Below are 16,830 nucleotides of genomic sequence, written 5' to 3' on the forward strand. Positions count from 1 at the left end.
GCGCTCCGACGCCGCCCAGGCACGTGGGGGCCGGGCCGGGTGGGGGTCCCGGAAAGTCTCGGCGTCGCCCCCCTTCCTTCTGCGCTTCCTCCGGGGCTGGAGGAGGGGCTGGGCCTCCAGGGGTCGCTTGCGAGCAGCTGGGACGGGCGGGGGAGGGGGCGGCGGGCGGACGGCACGTGGACGCGCAGGGCGGGGGGTCCCCAGGCCGGGGGGCGGGGGTCCCGGGCGGGCCTGGCCGCTGCTCTGAACCCCGCGGCGGCGGCGACGGCGGCGGCGGAGGATCCCGTGTCAGAATAAGAGTCCCCGCGCGCCCACGCCTGCAGGGCCGTCCCTCTACCCGCTCGCGCCCTTACTACCTGACCCCAGGGTTCGGGGGACCCTTCCTCCCCATCTGGGCTCGAGCCCGTCACAGGGACCTACACTTTAAATTTGCCTCCCTATTTAGGCGGTGGCTGTATTGATTTCTTTTTTTCCCCACCTGGAATGGGTCGGCATCGGTGACTAGACAGCAGCAGCTGGCCTTTTAAAGGGATTATTGCCAAGAATCGGAATTGATCACTTCAACAAGGAGAGGCTTATGGGCAGGGCCCCAGCCCGGAACGTGATTGACACTGGTGTGTGTGCACACTTTGGGACCCAGAAATGAATGGGGATCCCTCCCTTAGGAACTGAATATCAACCTTGGGTGCGCGTTTCTGCCCTGCCTTGGGAACTTTGCAGGGGCTGTTTAATTTTGTGTATCTGACCCAGCGTCTTTAGTTGTGTAGTTCATCCTTATCTTGAGAGCTTTGGATTCTTTAGATCAAAGTCCGGGTGAGTCACTTGGGCCTTTAATTTTTTCTCTCTTCCTCACCCTTTTACTTCTTTCAGTTTTCTTGAGTACACAGTGCTTGTTAAGTCACTGGTTCTGTGTGTCCATTTCGTACAGTGACACCTTCTGGCTGTGGCAGCACAGAAACTGAGGGATAGACAGCCTTCTGTGTAATTGCTTCAGACTTGTACTGACTGTCCTTTGATGTTCTTTTTCTTTCTGGTAGTGGTTACAAGTTTTCTTTTAAGTTAGATTAGGTGAAATAATGTTTGCTGGCACCAGATCAGGATGCTAAGATTAGTAGCCTGTTACACCTGACAGCAAGCTGTGGAGGAGGGCTGATAGACCATACCAATCCCCAGATTTGAGTGCCTGTTGTGCACAGACATCTTCCATGCCCATAACACTCCAGTGGGGTGGAGGATATAATCCCTACATTATGGGTGAGGGAACTGAAGCTCTTGGAGGCCAGGCTGCTTGTCCAAGGCTGCTGAGTGGTGGAGGGGCAGAGCTGGGCTTGACTGAGTCTGATGTTTTGGGCACCAGAGTCCAGGAATGCTCCTGTTTGCAATCCACTGTGTGAACATTTCCTGGGCACTCCTAAAACAAGAAGCCATTTACTTGTCCAGGCTCCAGTCCACTTCTGCTGGGAGTTGGGGGATGACCTGTGACTTGGGGACACCATTGTAGCCCTGCATTGTCCTCAGAGAGCAGAGTTACCAGCTGGCCTTGAAGGAGCCAGGCCATAGAGGTGCCCCTTTGCATTTGCTTCTTCAGCTTCCAACTCAGAAAAGTTGGTCCTTTTCTAGAAAAAATAGTTTAGAATGGAGGTTTTGAGAGCAATTTGCAAGATTCTTTCCTCATGTAGTCCCCCATTCTTGATTTTTCATCCCTTATTCCTCCCCACAAATTCTGAAGCTGATTTTTACAGAGGATTGCCTCTCATCTGGGATGTGATGTAGAAATTGGGATAGGTCCTGTATTACCGATTTGGATGCATTGTTATTTCTATTCAGATGACATCACTTTTTTTTTTTTTTTTAATGTCAAGTCATCTCTATTAATGCAGTATCATTTGGCAGATCCTCTAATTGTATATTTTGGTAGTGAGGAAAGAAATGATGCTACTTTAGGTAGAAAAAATCCTGGAAGGATTTGTATCAGAATGTCAACAACAAAATCTCTGGATTAGGGTTAGGAGTGGGTTTTTCCTCCTTAACCTTTTTGGTATCTCTGTACTTTGTGATTATTTTAAAAATTAGAAGCATTAAATATTTTTAAAATCATTATTCTTTAAATTTTTTTTTCAACGTTTTTTATTTATTTTTGGGACAGAGAGAGACAGAGCATGAACGGGGGAGGGGCAGAGAGAGAGGGAGACACAGAATCGGAAGCAGACTCCAGGCTCCGAGCCATCACCCCAGAGCCTGACGCGGGGCTCGAACTCACGGACCGCGAGATCGTGACCTGGCTGAAGTCGGACGCTTAACCGACTGCGCCACCCAGGCGCCCCTTAAAATCATTATTCTTAAGTAATCTCTATGCCCAACATGGGGCTCAAACTCGTGACCCTGAGATCGAGAGTTGTGTGCTCAACTGATTGAACCAGCCAGGCACTCCAAGAAATATTTTTTTATTTGAGTAATAAAACACATTTTAAAGGCTCCAATTTTCAGTTCTCTAGTAGCTCTCACTTGTTTTGCATCATTTATTTTGCGAATTTCTGGCATGGCAAGGAATGATTTCTGGATTGATTTATTCAATAAATATCGGAGTGCACACTGTGCCTCGGGCACTGTGTTAGGAATCCCTGCTCAGTGGAGTTTACCATGAGATTAGTGAGAGAGAAATCATAATTAAACTCATAAACATGGGGAAATTTATAAGGGCCAAGGAGAAAAGGATACCATGACCTGGTGAACAAGACTCAAGGGGGCCTTTCTCCAACTGGGATTGGAGGATGAGTGGGAGCTAAGTAGGTAAAGAGAAAAAGAATGGCATTTCTTGTAGAGTGAGACTGAAGGAAGATTGGGGTGGTTGGAACAGAGAGAGATACGGAGACATAAGAGGGTCTGGGATTTACCTTGAGAGCAGTGGGACCCCTTTCAGAGAGGACAAGGCAGGGACTGGTGTGATGAGGTTCACAGCTAGGACTTCCTTGGGCCTTAGACAGCAGATCACTGAAAGATGCTTCTGATGGGTGGGAAAGCAGCAAAGCCATTCTGAAATGCTAACATTTTCTTTCTTTCTTTTTTTTTAAAAGAGCTATTTATTTTATTTATTTTTACGTGGTTGGGGGCACCTGAGTGGCTCAGTTGGTTAAGTGTCTGACTTTGGCTTGGGTCATGATCTCGCAGTTCATGGGTTTGAGCCCCGCATTGGGCTCTGTGCTGACAGCTCAGAGCCTGCAGCCTGCTTCAGTTTTTGTGTCTCCCTCCTCTCTTTGCCTCTCTCCCACTCATGCCTGTGTTTGCACACTCTCTCTCTCTCTCAAAAATAAGTAAACATTAAAAAAATCTTAAATGTTTATTTTGAGAGAGAGTGTGTGAGTGTGAGAGCTCAAGCACATGAAGAGGGGAGGGGCAGAGAGAGAGAATCCCAAGCAGGTTCCTCGCTGTTAGCACAGAGCTGGATGCAGGGTTTGATCTCACAACCATGATGTGCGATCATGACCTGAGCTAAAATCAAGAGTTAGATGCTTAACTGACTGAGCCACCCAGACACCCCTATTTTATTTAAGTAACCTCTACCCATAACGTGGGGCTCGAACTCAGAACCCTGAGGCCAAGAGTAACATGTTCTATCTGAGCAGCTAGGCCCCCCAGATATTAGCATTTTCTGATGTTTGTTCTCATGGGGGAAAATTAAGAATAACCTTCGGAGTCTTGGACATGTCAATTCTCAACAGAAACCAAAATGTAACGGAGTTCAGTTACGGACTGTTGGTGTGCTAACCTCTAAAAGCATGGGCAGTTCAAATGCTTGTCTGGAGAACTACTTGCTTGGACTTGTGATATATGTGTGCCATTACATGGAATGAACAAGGCTATTTTCCCTAGACTTTTTTCCCCCGGATAATTGAGTTAATTTATGCTCATTGTAGAAAACTGGAAAGATTATGAAACAGGTGATTAGGTGAGGTCTTTATGAGTAGTCGTCTTGGGGTAATAGAGCATCTCTGGGATTTCCTTGTAACAGTTGTTGGGTTAGAAGTGTGGCAAAACCAGAAGAACAAGTTGGCAATGTCATAGTTTGAGGCTCACAGAACTGTGCTGCCTGCTTAGTGTGGTTGGTTGTTAGAATGGATGCTCTTGAGTTTTGTGAGCTGTTTTAAGAAGGTGAGTTAGACAGTCTGGCTTCAGGTTGCTATTCTAGTGATGTACTAGTATCTTTGCATTGAATTAGGAAGGCCACGTGTTAAGAAGGTTGAGATAAGAGACAGGGGACCAGAAGTGGTGGCAGCAAAGTAGAAGTAGTGAGTCTGTGTTCTTAGAAACAAAAGTACCAGCTGGGGACAGATACTGCATACTTGTAGATGCTGGTAAACGTTGATCCAGGACTTTTTAGTCAAGAGGAATGTCATACCATGGGCTTATTGCCCCTCCTCTCGTTTTCTAGGCTGTATTTGTGACCTCTTTTTGTCTGATGAAAATGTAGGTTATTCTTTTAGAAGACAAAGGAACTTACTCTAATTGAATACCTGCAGGTAGCCTTAGGAAGTGACTGGGAATCCTCTGGAACCCTCTAGGGTGTCAGGGAAAAGGGCCTGTGGAGCTTCTCAGTCCCTGCACCCACTTTGGCTTGATCTTCAGAAAGGTAACTCTGTTTCCCAGGCAAGTTTGTCAGTGGTCTTTCTGCCTTGTTTCTTGGTTCCTTATATGAAAGGACTGAAGACAGTATCTGTCTGAGAATCAGAGAGACCTTCAACATCTGAGATAGAATGTGCTGACAGGATATGGACAGTACCTGAAAGTGGGCTTTCAGGTGTTTTGGGGTAGGTTTGAGATGGTAGGCCTTTGAGGCTGCTTGGCCTTAAAAGCTGCAGCTGGGGGTGGGGGGCAGTGGCAGTGGTTAGGGAGAGGGTAGAGGCAGTGAGAAAGTCTCTACTTGTTGAAGGTTGAAGAATATATATATAGGGGTTTTTTTTTGGTGCAAAAGGGTGATTATATTAAAGCACAGGGACAGGACCTGTGGGCAGGAAGAGCTGCTGAATCTTTTTTTTTTTTTTTTTTTTTTTTTTTAATGTGTATTTTTGAGAGAGAGAGCAGGGGAGGGGCAGGGAGAGAGGGAGACACAGAATCTGAAGCAGGCTCCAGACTCTGAGCTGTTAGCACAGGGTCCAACGTGGGGCTTGAACTCGTGAACTGTGAGATCATGACCTGAGCCAAAGTCAGACATTTAACTGACTGAGCCACCCAGGCGCCCCTGCCTTTGAGCACACTTTAAAAAATACTGCCATACTATAGTGGCCAACTAGCTCCTCATTCGGGGCTGCCTGCTGTTTGCTGGGTGAGAAGTGAGACTTCTTAGTGTGCCTATTCTTAGGCAGCAGGTCCCTGCAGTAGTGTCATGGGCCAGCCCTGGCTTTGCCTCAAACAGGTTGGGTGTAAGCTTCACTTGCCACTTCCTAGTGATGTCACCTTGCTGAACCTTGCCCTCTGTTTCCTCTTCCTTCCTTTCTCTTTCTCTCTCTCTGTCTTTCTTTCTTTCTTTCTTTCTTTCTAGTTTTTATTTATTTGCTTATTTTGAGAGGTACAGAGCATGAGCGGAGGAGGGTCAGAGAGCAAGGAGAGGGAGAATCCCAATATCAGGCTCTTGAAGGTCAGTGTGCAGAGCCAGACATGGGGCTCGAAGTCATGAAACTGAGATCATGACCTGAGCCAAAATGAAGAGTTGGACACTTAACCAACTTAACGAGCCACCCAGGTGCCCCGTTTCCCCTTCTAAAAAGGAGGTCATGTCTACCTTGAACAACTGAGTTGGGAATGATATAAGAAATGCAAGTGGCTTAGCACAAGGCCTGGTGCATGTACGGTTTAGTGAGTATTATTAACAATTAGAATGGACAAGGCAGAGCACAAAGGTGCTGCTTTGCACCTTCACAACTTTCAGGGACAAAGCCTGTCACTGTCTGCTCTGTTCCCCTTGGAGCCATAGCCTATCCCCATATTCCAGATGGAAGAAGGTGAAGTCCCCTATAGAGAGTGATTTTTTTCTTTATTTTTAAGATTTATTTTTGAGAGACAGAGACCAAGTATGAGTGGGGGAGGAGCAGAGAGAGAGGGAGACAGAATCTGAAGCAGGTTCCAGGCTCTGAGCTGTTAGCACAGAGCCCCACATGGAGCTTGAACTCAGGAACCGTGAGACTGTGACCTGAGCTGAAGTTGGATGCTTAATCGACTGAGGCACCTAGGGGCCTTGAGGGTGATGCTTTCTAAGGGCCACCTTGCTGATTATTTTACAACCGGGAGTGGGCATCAGCTTTTCTGATTTCAGATTTTGCTTGTTTTTTCCACTAGCCTTAGCACCTCCCTAGAGATACAGAATAGCTGGGTTGGTGGAGGTCTACTAGGGTAAAGGAGATAGCACCTTTCCTGACTTTGCTAAATCCCATGTTCTGATTTTCAGGAACATTCCCTGTATCTGGGAGGTGGGAAGTTGTTTGCCAGGCCTATCTGTCATGGGGGGCCTTGCCTTTAAGAACCAAGACACGGCTCTTGCACTTCTGGCTTTATCCCTGAGTAGATTCTGGTCAGGGATGGGAAGTGGGTCTCCTTGATGGTACATGCAGTGGCAAATTGGAGAGCCCAGACCTGAATCCTAGTCTTCTTCCAAACTTACAGTTCTCAAACTGGCTTGGGAATGGAGAGATCTGGTATCATCACTGACTACAGTCTACTGCTTTTCAGCTTTGGACGGGTTGCCTGGCTACCTGGCTGGCCTCAGCTTTTCATCTATAGACAGGGAACATACCTTTGATCTCATAGGATGGCACTAAGGACAAGTGGGAAACGTTCACAAGTAGGAGGTAGCCCAGTTCTTGCTCCTCCATTCACCTCTGAGACAAAATCCTCGCCTCAGATGACAACTACATGATGATCTCTATAAGGTCTCACATCTCAAATTATCACAAACAATGAAACACTCAGATTAAGGAGCTGTATTTTGTTTATAACAAAATCCCACCATAATTTAGTGGTCTTCAGAACTCATTGTAGGGAGCTAGCTCTCTCTCACCTAAAAAGGTGGCCAAATTATTTGGAAGGGAAGTGGGAAAAGAAAAGGGGAAAAACAAAAGCAAAAAAACCTGTGGCCTTAAACCTGCATATAATCCCAGCATAACATGTACTCTAATCCCGGTTGTTCTGTGCAATTAGCCTCTGAGTCAGTGGCTGTTAAACTGTACTCACCTCATTCTTACTTTAGAGACGGTAGCTCAACATGACCTTGGAGGTGAGCAGGTTTCAGGCCAGTATTCTCTTCACTCAAGTTTGTAGCTGGTGGATTTTTGTGGCATTGATAAGAGAGTTTTCTTGTGTGTTTTGGACAAGCTTACTCAGCAAGTTCTGAAAACTTAGCCACTGCAACCTTATTTGCATCCACAGAGGAAACCTATTTTTCCCAGTTGCTCAGTGGTTTGGGGAAAGTAGGAGTGTAGCAAACTGAAATCTTGGTTCAAAGGCATTAATTGAATTGGTCAAGTTACTCCGGACCTGTGATATTCTCAGGATTTATGTATCCTTTTTTTTTTTTTTTTTTTTTTTAATTCATTTATTTTGAGAGAGAGCAAGAGCAGGGAGGAGCAGAGAAGGGGCGGGGGAGAGAGAGAATCCCCAAACAGGCTCCACACTGTCAGTACAGAGCCCTACTCGGGGCTCCAATTTATGAACTGTGAGATCATGACCGGAGCTGAAATCAGGAGTCGGAGGCTTATCCTACTGAGCTACTCGCGTGCCCCAGGACTTCTGTATCGTTGACAGAATGCCTGAACTTCATTTTTTGTTGTCTCATGTGTTATTTCTGTGCATGTAAAGCGTAAATACCTACCCCTTCAATGGCAGTGTTTTTTTTCAGAGGATTCTGAATCTGTGCCCTCCTTGGGATTCTCTAATATGCATTGGAACCCTGGGAGATTTCCAGGGTTTGATTAGTGTTTTCCTTAACATTTTTGTTTGATTAATTGACCTTCTCAGCAGTTTGTATGTGGGTCATCTGTCTCTTGCTTCCCCTTCCCAAACTTTAGTTTCTATTGTTGAGGCTTTTGTCTCTGCTGAGGTCTGAGGAGGAGGTGGGAACCTCAGCTGTCAGTAGTGTAGGAGTTATGTCTGGTCTGCTTTTGAAGTTTTCTTAGGGAAAGATTTTACATAGTAAGTCTGGATGGAAATGTAATTGCAGCCTTATAGTCAATTTATATTTGTCAGGCAGAGCATTAGAAATGTAACTATGTTTGGTCCTTGGGCCCCAGACAAGTTTTAGGATTCACCTGGGACTATGTTGCTTCTGTGTGCCATTTTAGTTTTACTGAACACAGCACAGACTTCAAGATGGGTAGGGCAGCTCTTGATGTTGAAACTGGAAACTGAGGCCTGAGGGGAGTGACCTGCCCCTGGTTTAATTTGCAAAAGGGAGGAGAATGTAGCTCTCTGTTCTCTACTGCAGTTTCCTTGATCTGATTTCTGTCATCCTTATTTCTTTTTTCTTTCCTTTTGAAAGATTTTATTATTTATTTATCTATTATTAATTTTTTTTTTTAATGTTTATTTAGTTTTGAGAAAGAGAGAGCACACACACGAACGAGTGGGGAAGGAGCAGAGACAGATGGAGACACAGAATCCCAACAGGCTCCAGGCTCTGAGCTTTCAGCACAGAGCCCAGTGCAGGGCTCGAACTCACAAACGGTGAGATCATGACCCAAGCGGAAGGCAGACACTTAACTGACTGAGCCACCCAGGTGCCCCTGAAAGATTTTATTTTTAAGTGATCTCTACACCCAACATGGGGCTCGAACTTACAACCCTGAAATCAAAAGTTGTACGCTCTACCGACCAAGTCAGCTAAGCACCCTATGTCATCCTTATTTCTTTATGGTTTGCTCAGTTTTGTTTTCTCCTTTGTTCCTCCTCCCTAATCAGGAGGTCCTTTGGCAGGTTTCCTTCCTCATGGCCTCATCTTTTTTTTTTTTTTTTTAAGTTTTTATTTTAATTATAGTTAATACAATGTTGTACTGGTTTTAGGTGTATAATATAGTAATTCAATTCCATACATCATCCGGTGCTCATCAATACAGGTACACAACTTAATTCCCAAAGGGCCTTGTTTTTTGAGCCCTGAGGTCATCATGGTGTCTACAGTGTGAGGATGGGACAGGACATAGAGAGGAAGATCTCAGGGCTGCTTTTGGAATCTTAGGGCTGCCTTTAAAAAAACAAAACCAAAAAAACTGTAGCAGTGTTTCCTGTTCTGGAATTGAGTGTATGAAGACTTCCAATTTTAAGAGCATAAAACTATTTCTCCTGGTCTATTAAAAAAAAAAAGTATGGGGCGCCTGGGTGGCTCAGTCGGTTGAGCGTCCGACTTCAGCTCAGGTCACGATCTCACGGACCGTGAGTTCGAGCCCCGCGTCGGGCTCTGGGCTGACGGCTCAGAGCCTGGAGCCTGCTTCCAGTTCTGTGTCTCCCTCTCTCTCTGCCCCTCCCCCGTTCATGCTCTGTCTCTCTGTCTCAAAAATAAATAAACGTTAAAAAAAAAAAAGTAATGGCACTTCTTGCAGAAATTCTTCAGGTGATATGTGGATGACCATTTCAAGATCAAAAAAAGCAACCATGGAAATAAGGTGGAATGGGCTAAATGTCAGATGCTGACATTTAGTGGTTGGCTGTGCTGGGGGGGTAGGGGCTTAATACCCAGCTAAGGGTGCTAGATGATTCTAGAACAGCACAACCTGTGCTGGAATGGTCTTTAAACTGTATCACAAAACTGGTTAGAGAGATTGAACATGTTTTGTTTGGAAGAGAGAAGATTGGGGGTGGTGGCCATGAGGGATTCCAGGACGCCCTGTGAGTCATGATCTGACAGAGGCCTTTTCTACTTATGGTGCCAGTGGGCACATACTCACCCCCTCAGAGGGTATGGTTGGGGTTTTTGTTTTTGTTTTTGCTTTTTTAGAGGTAAGATCAAGTGACCCTGCCAAAAAAAGGCAATGAGAGTGGACAGGTCACCACCTGGGGAAGGGGCTTAGCATTGGATGAGCATTTCAGGCATGCACCTATCTTTTGTGAAGGTTAAGATGGTGGGAGAGCTTGTCTACTCTGTTGCCTTGGTTTATTGCTGAAGGGAAAAAGGAAACTTAAATTGCTTGGGACAATTAGGGTAACTTTGGTCTGTTGAACCAGCCTTCTGAGTCTATGAGCCACTGTTGGCCTTTTTTTTTAAAAAGTTACTTTAAAAAGTTAACCATCAACATTTGAGAGCCTAAACTGCTCTGGAAGGTGCCCCGTGGAGTGAAATGAAGTACAGGCTTCTTATCACCACATAGTGGAATGAACAGAGCAGGAGATGTGTTGCTGACTGTAGGATTATCTAAGAAGAGCTTCTTAGTAGGCTGGCTAGGATGGGTGACAGGGATACAGAGATGTCCTTGCAGCCAGGTGGCCCTAGCCCCGGGCTGTGAGTAGCCCTTATTTTACTCCAGCGCGCTGTGCCAATGTAATTGTTGTTATATGCCACGATGTGAAAAAGATGGGACATCTGATTTATCTCCCTCCATCCTTCAGCATATTATTCTGAGAAGCGATGGTTTTCTTGGTCTCAGGAGGTCTACAGCTCTTGTGAAGAAGGTTGGTGATGTTGGACTAGACCATTTACAAGGAGTGTTCCCTTGCATTGGAGCATCAAGGATGAATGGAGTTGGCAGATAACCCTCTCGGACCTCAGGGTTTATAGAAAGTCAAAGTGGGAAGTAAGGTTTAAAAAAAAAAAAAATGCAGGTTGTTCCAATTATTATTGATGACCTTAAATGGAAGACTGTTTACACTTCATCTGAAAAGCATCAAGAACCCTCAGATTTGTGAGGAGAATGTTCACTTGAATTGAGCAGAGAAGTCAGGAAAAAGGGAGGTTGAGAAAAGGCAGGCATGAGCTAATACAGTCTTGGATTTGCCTGGTGGGGAATAAAAAACAGGGACAGGTGCCAGAGACACTGTGCAAGGAGATTGGGTGGGGATTAGCTGGATACCAGGGGCTGAGAACAAGTCATCTGTCCATTTAACAACTGGGGTTCCTTCCCCTGCTCAGTCTGTGCTTTGCCCCTGGGGTCTGGTGATGGTCTTTTCCTGCCCTCTAGGGTCTTATGGCCACAGAAGCGAGATAGGATAGGGAACCCTGAGAGAGAGGGAAGAGTGGGTAGGAGCCTGTCCAAGAGGTAGCAGCAGCGTGAAGACTGGAAGGTGACATGGGGCCCAAGATTGTGGGTCTTTGGTTTTAAGGATGCTGAGTTTGAGCAAAGGTGAGGTGAGCTGGGTCCTGGAGAAGGTGATCCATGGTAGTAGCTACTGCCTGGGAGAAGCTGGGTATTAGACAGCTTGGCCCATGGTACTGGATGGCTCCTCTTTGTTTTACGTGGCCAGGATGGGAGGATATAGTGGGTTGAAGCATGAAGGCCCTGTGTGACCTCTAGAACCCTCAAGGAGCATGTCTGTGAATCTGGTAGGTTGGTGGCCACCTCTGTTGGTGGGAGAAGGTACAGAACTTGATCTGTTCTTATGTCTCCTCTTTCCCAGCTGATAGTGCTTTGTGTTAGAAGAAAGTGCAACAAATAATAGGTGAAGGAATAAAACATGAGGGGCCATCTTGTACATGGTAGGAAAAGTTTGTGAAGTAGTGACAGATGGATGAAAATTAGAGGGACACAGCCTGTAATCTAAGAACTTGTAGCAATTAGAGGGACCAGGAAGAGGCTTGATGTGATTCCAGTGGCCTAGGAACTGGTTGGTAACCTGCATTTTCTAGATTCTGAGGATTTTCCAACCTGAGGTCTTCAACACTTTTCCAGAAAGACCCAGAGCAATTGATGCTTCTCTGAAACATTCACATGAATTATTCCAACAGCTGCTGCTTCCTGGTTTGAGAAAGTTTCCTTGTTTCACGCATTGCTGAAATGTTTTCAAATCATGGCTCTTTTGGCAGAGTCCAGGAGAGAAGACAGGTGGGCGTCCCACAGAGTGACGACGCTAGTATTGGGGGAGAGGGGGCTTGTGGTTGCAGGAAGGAAGGGGCCTTGGGGATTTGGCACTTGGAAAAGAATGACTTGGGTTCCAGAGTGGCACCTGGTTGGCGATGAACAAGATACTGTTGGGGTCCTGATTTGGGGGTTGAGGATGGGAGTGAGAATCAGGTGAGTTAAGTGAGGGCAGCAGCCTGGTGCCATATGTACAGAGATGGGAGGGCTGGCATGTGTCTTGGCTCCTGCCCACCCTGGGAAGCCCTCTCTATAGGGCCTGGGTTGTCCCTGAGCCCTATGTCCTCTCACTCTGTTGTGTCAGTGGCCAGGGGATCAATCTTCTTCCCACTAGTCTGTTTGCTCTGTTTACTGCTTCACACTTGTGAGTCCTGTGCTGTTCTCACGGAAAGGAGAGAAATCTGCACACATCTTCCTGCTAAGGGACCCTGGTTTCCCATAGTGTGCTGGAGTGTGGTTGGTGTGTCTGTACATCTTACTGGAAATGAAGATGGAATTTGGTCCTGGTTTGTGACCCAGGCTGGCAGTGTTAATCAGTTCCTTTAAGCCCCTTCTTTTGGCTTGTACTTTGGTAGGTAGAGGCTCAGAAATTATGTGCTTTGTCAACCTCTGAGGGGTTTTGTGCCTTTTACAAAAATGGAGGATGCACATGAGTCAGTGAATTTGTTGCACGGTCCACAGGATACAGCTTGCACAGTTGAGGCTCACTCCTCCATGAGGTTTCCAGCAGTTTAGTAAAGGGTTAAGTTAGTGTGCTCTTAGAGGAGGAATTGTGGGTGTGCTGATCTTTGCTCTAGGAAGTTTTCCCAGAGCCTTGGGAAGGATCCAGCCCCAGGATGGTTTCAAAGTCAGACTGTCCCTGATAGTAAAGTGGTTCATATTTGAGCCTGGGCCTTAGAGATGGCTGACCTGGGTTTGGATCTTTGACTTCTTAGCCCTCTGACCCTGGCCAATCACCTTGACTTCTCTCTCACCCTAAGTTTTCTCACCTGTCAAGTGTGGGCATCAGTGGCAGTACCCTGTGTGAAGTGTGAACATCAATGGTATTACCTCATGTGAAGGAGGGGTAGTAATGGCAATACCCTGTGTAAAGTGTGAGTAACATTGGCAGTACCCCATGTGAAGTGGGTAGCATTGGCAGGACCTCATTCTGATGTTATGAGGATTAAATGAAATCAGGCATGTAAAGTGCTGGCATTCTGCATCAAATAAAGAATTCAATAATTGTTTTTTTTAATTTTTTTTGATGTTTATTTATTTTTGAGAGAGTGTGAGCAGAGGAGGGGCAGAGAGAGAGGGAGACAGAATCTGAAGCAGGCTCCAGACTCTGCAGTGTCAGTGCAGAGCCTGATGCTGGGCTCGAACTCACAGACTGTGAGATTATGACCTGAGCCAAAGTCGGACACTTAACCGACTGTGCCACCCAGGTGCCCCAAGAATTCAATAATAGTTAGCCACTGTTATTTTAAAAAAATTTTTTTTAACATTTATTCATTTTTTGAGAGACCGAGCATGAGTGGGGGAGGGGCAGAGAGACAGGGAGACACAGAATCCGAAGCAGGCTCCAGGCTCTGAACTGACAGCACAGAGCCTGATGTGGGGCTCGAACTCATGGACTGTGAGATCATGACCTGAGCTGAAGTCGGACACTCAACCGACTGAGCCACCCAGGTGCCCCGTTAGCCACTATTATACTTTTCTTTTCTCCTTTAGTAATAAAATCTCTTGTCAGTATGTTAAAGGTGATTCTCTCCGTGTCTCAGAAGTTGTTGTCAGTGGGCTTTTCTGTAGCACTTTGATTCTGTGTGCCTAATGGTCACTTTCTCAGTGAAGAGTTAGGCCCTCACCTACCTAAACCTCAGGAGGAGGCCTGGACCATGGGGACAGCAGAGTCACTGTGGTCTTGGGGACAGATCTGCAGGGCCTGGGTCTCAGGCTGGATCTTGGTGCTGAATGGTTTGATAGTACCTGGGTCTGTGTGAAGCAGCTGGAGGCAGAGCAGGGCAGTAGAGTGGGCCTTGGTGGAGGCAGGAGGGTCCGCTGCAAGGCTGACACAGTAAAGACTTAGGTAAGTGAATACCACCACCCTTGTAGACCTGCCCCTTTGTACCTTTGCTGGCCTTGCAATATCCTTTTCAGGGAGGCTGATGGCCTGGGACCCTGGGTGACTTACCAGGGAATGTCTTGCTTGGGGGATGGATTGTCTTGGCAAGACTGTGCTTCAGAGACACTGGAGTGAGGTGGACGTTGTAGGTCACTTTGGACCTGGCCCAGCTTAGGACAGTATTTCTTGGGGATGTGTGGTCTATGTTTTCAACATTTGATGGTTTAGAACTGTGCCTTTGCCTGGAGGACAAAGTGTGTTGGCCCAGTATGGTGGCCTAAGTGTATTGGTCCTTTGTGTGTACATGTGCTGATCCTGGGTGTATGTATGCATATGTGCATGTGTACTTGTACATGTGTGTCTAGGGTGGCCGTATACATGCATATGTTTGTGTCTGCTGGCCCTGCTTGCTGGAATAGAGCCTGACATGTGCGGTTACTCTGGCATGTGCAAATGGAAGAAAGACACACCAGTCCATGTTGGACATGGACTTTGTGTGGCAGAGTTCTGCCTTTTGTGGGGCCTCCAGCTTACTCTGGGGTTAGTCTCAGATGTAGGCAGTGTCCCAGTGAGGGCACAATTTGAGCCTTTGTGGTGTTTGCAGATTTCTTTATGCCTTTTAAGGCAGAGATTTCATGTGACATTTGCATTGTACCTCTTAATACCTCAGAGTTTTAGTACTAAAACTTCTTACCAGCAAGGAATACTCTGACTGGAGACAGAAACAGCAAGTAAATTGTAAGACTCTGATCTCCTCACCATTGCACCTTGGGAGGTAGGCCCTTAACTGTTCTTAAGATTAAGAACTGTGCTTTTGTGGGGGCAGTTTGGCCTTGGCTGCTTTGCTCCTCTTGGAGCAGGGTTCTCCAGGTGTCCGATCTTCAGTGCAGTTTCCTTCCTTCTCCTTTAGATGCCAGTCATGTCAGGAGAACTAGCAAGTGGGGCCCTGTGTCTACTTCGTCCCTTCTCTTCCTCATTCTCGTGACCCTTCTGTGAGGATAAGTGATGGGAAGTGTCCATGCAGTCCACTGGTGAGCTCTGATGATTGAGAGAAGCCAGGTGTAGCCCATCCTCACCTCCATCTTAGCCTCAGTTTACCCTTAGGGCTGGTGACGGTGAGGACAGTTGATGGTTCTGTGAACATCCTCCCTGGGGATCCCCTTTGTTCCTGACATCCTCTTATAGTTTTGTTGGATACATTGTCAGGAAGGTGTAGCATCTGTTGACATCATTTCCCAATTTGTTCTTTTTATTTTTTTTAATGTTCACTTTTGAGACAGAGACAGAGTATGAGCAGGGGAAGGGCAGAGAGAGAGACACATACAGAGTCCAAAGCAGGCTTCAGACTCTGAACTGTCAGCACGGAGCCTGATGTGGGGCTCGAACTCGTCAACTGCGAGATCATGACCTGAGCTGAAGTCGGACGCTCAACTGACTGAGTCACCCAGGCGCCCCCCCCCCCAATTTGTTCTTAATTGGTGTGTGTAGTGTAAGCCACTTTTTACTGATAGATGTTGCCGTCATTATAGTTTATCCCTTCTCACTTTGCAGCGTTTTAGTCAGTCTTGTGATTTTTGTGATTGCTGTGGTACATCGTCAGAATGTGTAGCAGTAATGAAGCATCTGGGGCCAAGGATCATTTCATTGGCCTGGACCTTGTGGCAAGGCCTCAGGACTTCTGGGCTAGCTGTGTGGCTTCAGTCAGGGCTATTAATGCCATGGTGTGGTTGGTGGACAGTTCCAGCCACTTCTGAGAAGTTACCAGATAGTATTGACTATTTGACCTGGGCCTTGATGGTCAAAGAAACAATTCTGCTACTTAGGGAAGCTTGGTTGGTCAGATGGTTGTAGTTTGTTTTGTATTTGAAGACCTAGTGTCAGACTGGATTTCTAGAATTCTATCAAGTCTACTCTCCTGCCTGAATCTCGGCTCGGGGGATCTGGAAGGTTTGTGGGTGGACGACACTAACCCTGCTGCCTGCCTGGGTACTCACTAGCCCCTCTGGATTTGGATCTAGGTAGACCCTTTAGTGTTCTGGAAACTACTAGCTTAAATAGACCTGAATCACTCCTTCCTGGTCTCCCATTGCCAGCCTGGAAGATGGTACCCTTCTTGGGAATCAAGGTGGCAAAGGCCACCTGAGGTTCCAAATCCATCCAGATGTAGTAGGATGGCTGGTGGACACTTTCCTCAACAGTGAGAAGGTGGCTGGAAGTGGGGTGGGGTTTAGAGGTGAAAACTGGAGATCCTCCCCCACTTACATTTCTTTAGTGAGATTTCTGCTATCTTACCAGCTTCTGGTAACTGACCAAAATAGTTCGTCTTGTCTTGGACCTTTCAAGGATAAGTTACATGACTACTGTGGGTAGATTTTGTTTGGATTTCAGGATTGTGAAGTTCTTTTCTTCTAGGCTCAGGTTTTCATTTGTATACAATGGAGCCATCTTTAGAATCCTGCTCTTGAAAAACAAAAGTATTCCCTTCACCCTTCCAAAGAACAATATTCTGAAAAATAAGATACGGTTCTTAAGCTTTTGGGGAGTACTTGCAGAAGATTAGGCGATTGTGCCAGTCTGGCTGCCCTTCCTACCCCGCCTCCCCTTAAATTTGAAAAAGGTTGGCACATAATGTTGTATTAGTTTTCAGATGTACTAGTGTAGTGGCTTATTCATCAGGAC

General features: G+C 46.4%; 1 protein-coding gene across 5 annotated transcripts in view; it reads left to right on the forward strand.

The window, feature by feature from the left end:
- GATAD2A (GATA zinc finger domain containing 2A) overlaps positions 1 to 16,830 on the forward strand; it is a 101,726-nt gene that overhangs the window by 14,856 nt on the left and 70,040 nt on the right. The window lies entirely within an intron of this gene.

This window comes from Panthera uncia, chromosome A2 (assembly GCF_023721935.1).
Source record: "Panthera uncia isolate 11264 chromosome A2, Puncia_PCG_1.0, whole genome shotgun sequence".
In the NCBI taxonomy this organism is placed as follows: Eukaryota; Metazoa; Chordata; class Mammalia; order Carnivora; family Felidae; genus Panthera; species Panthera uncia.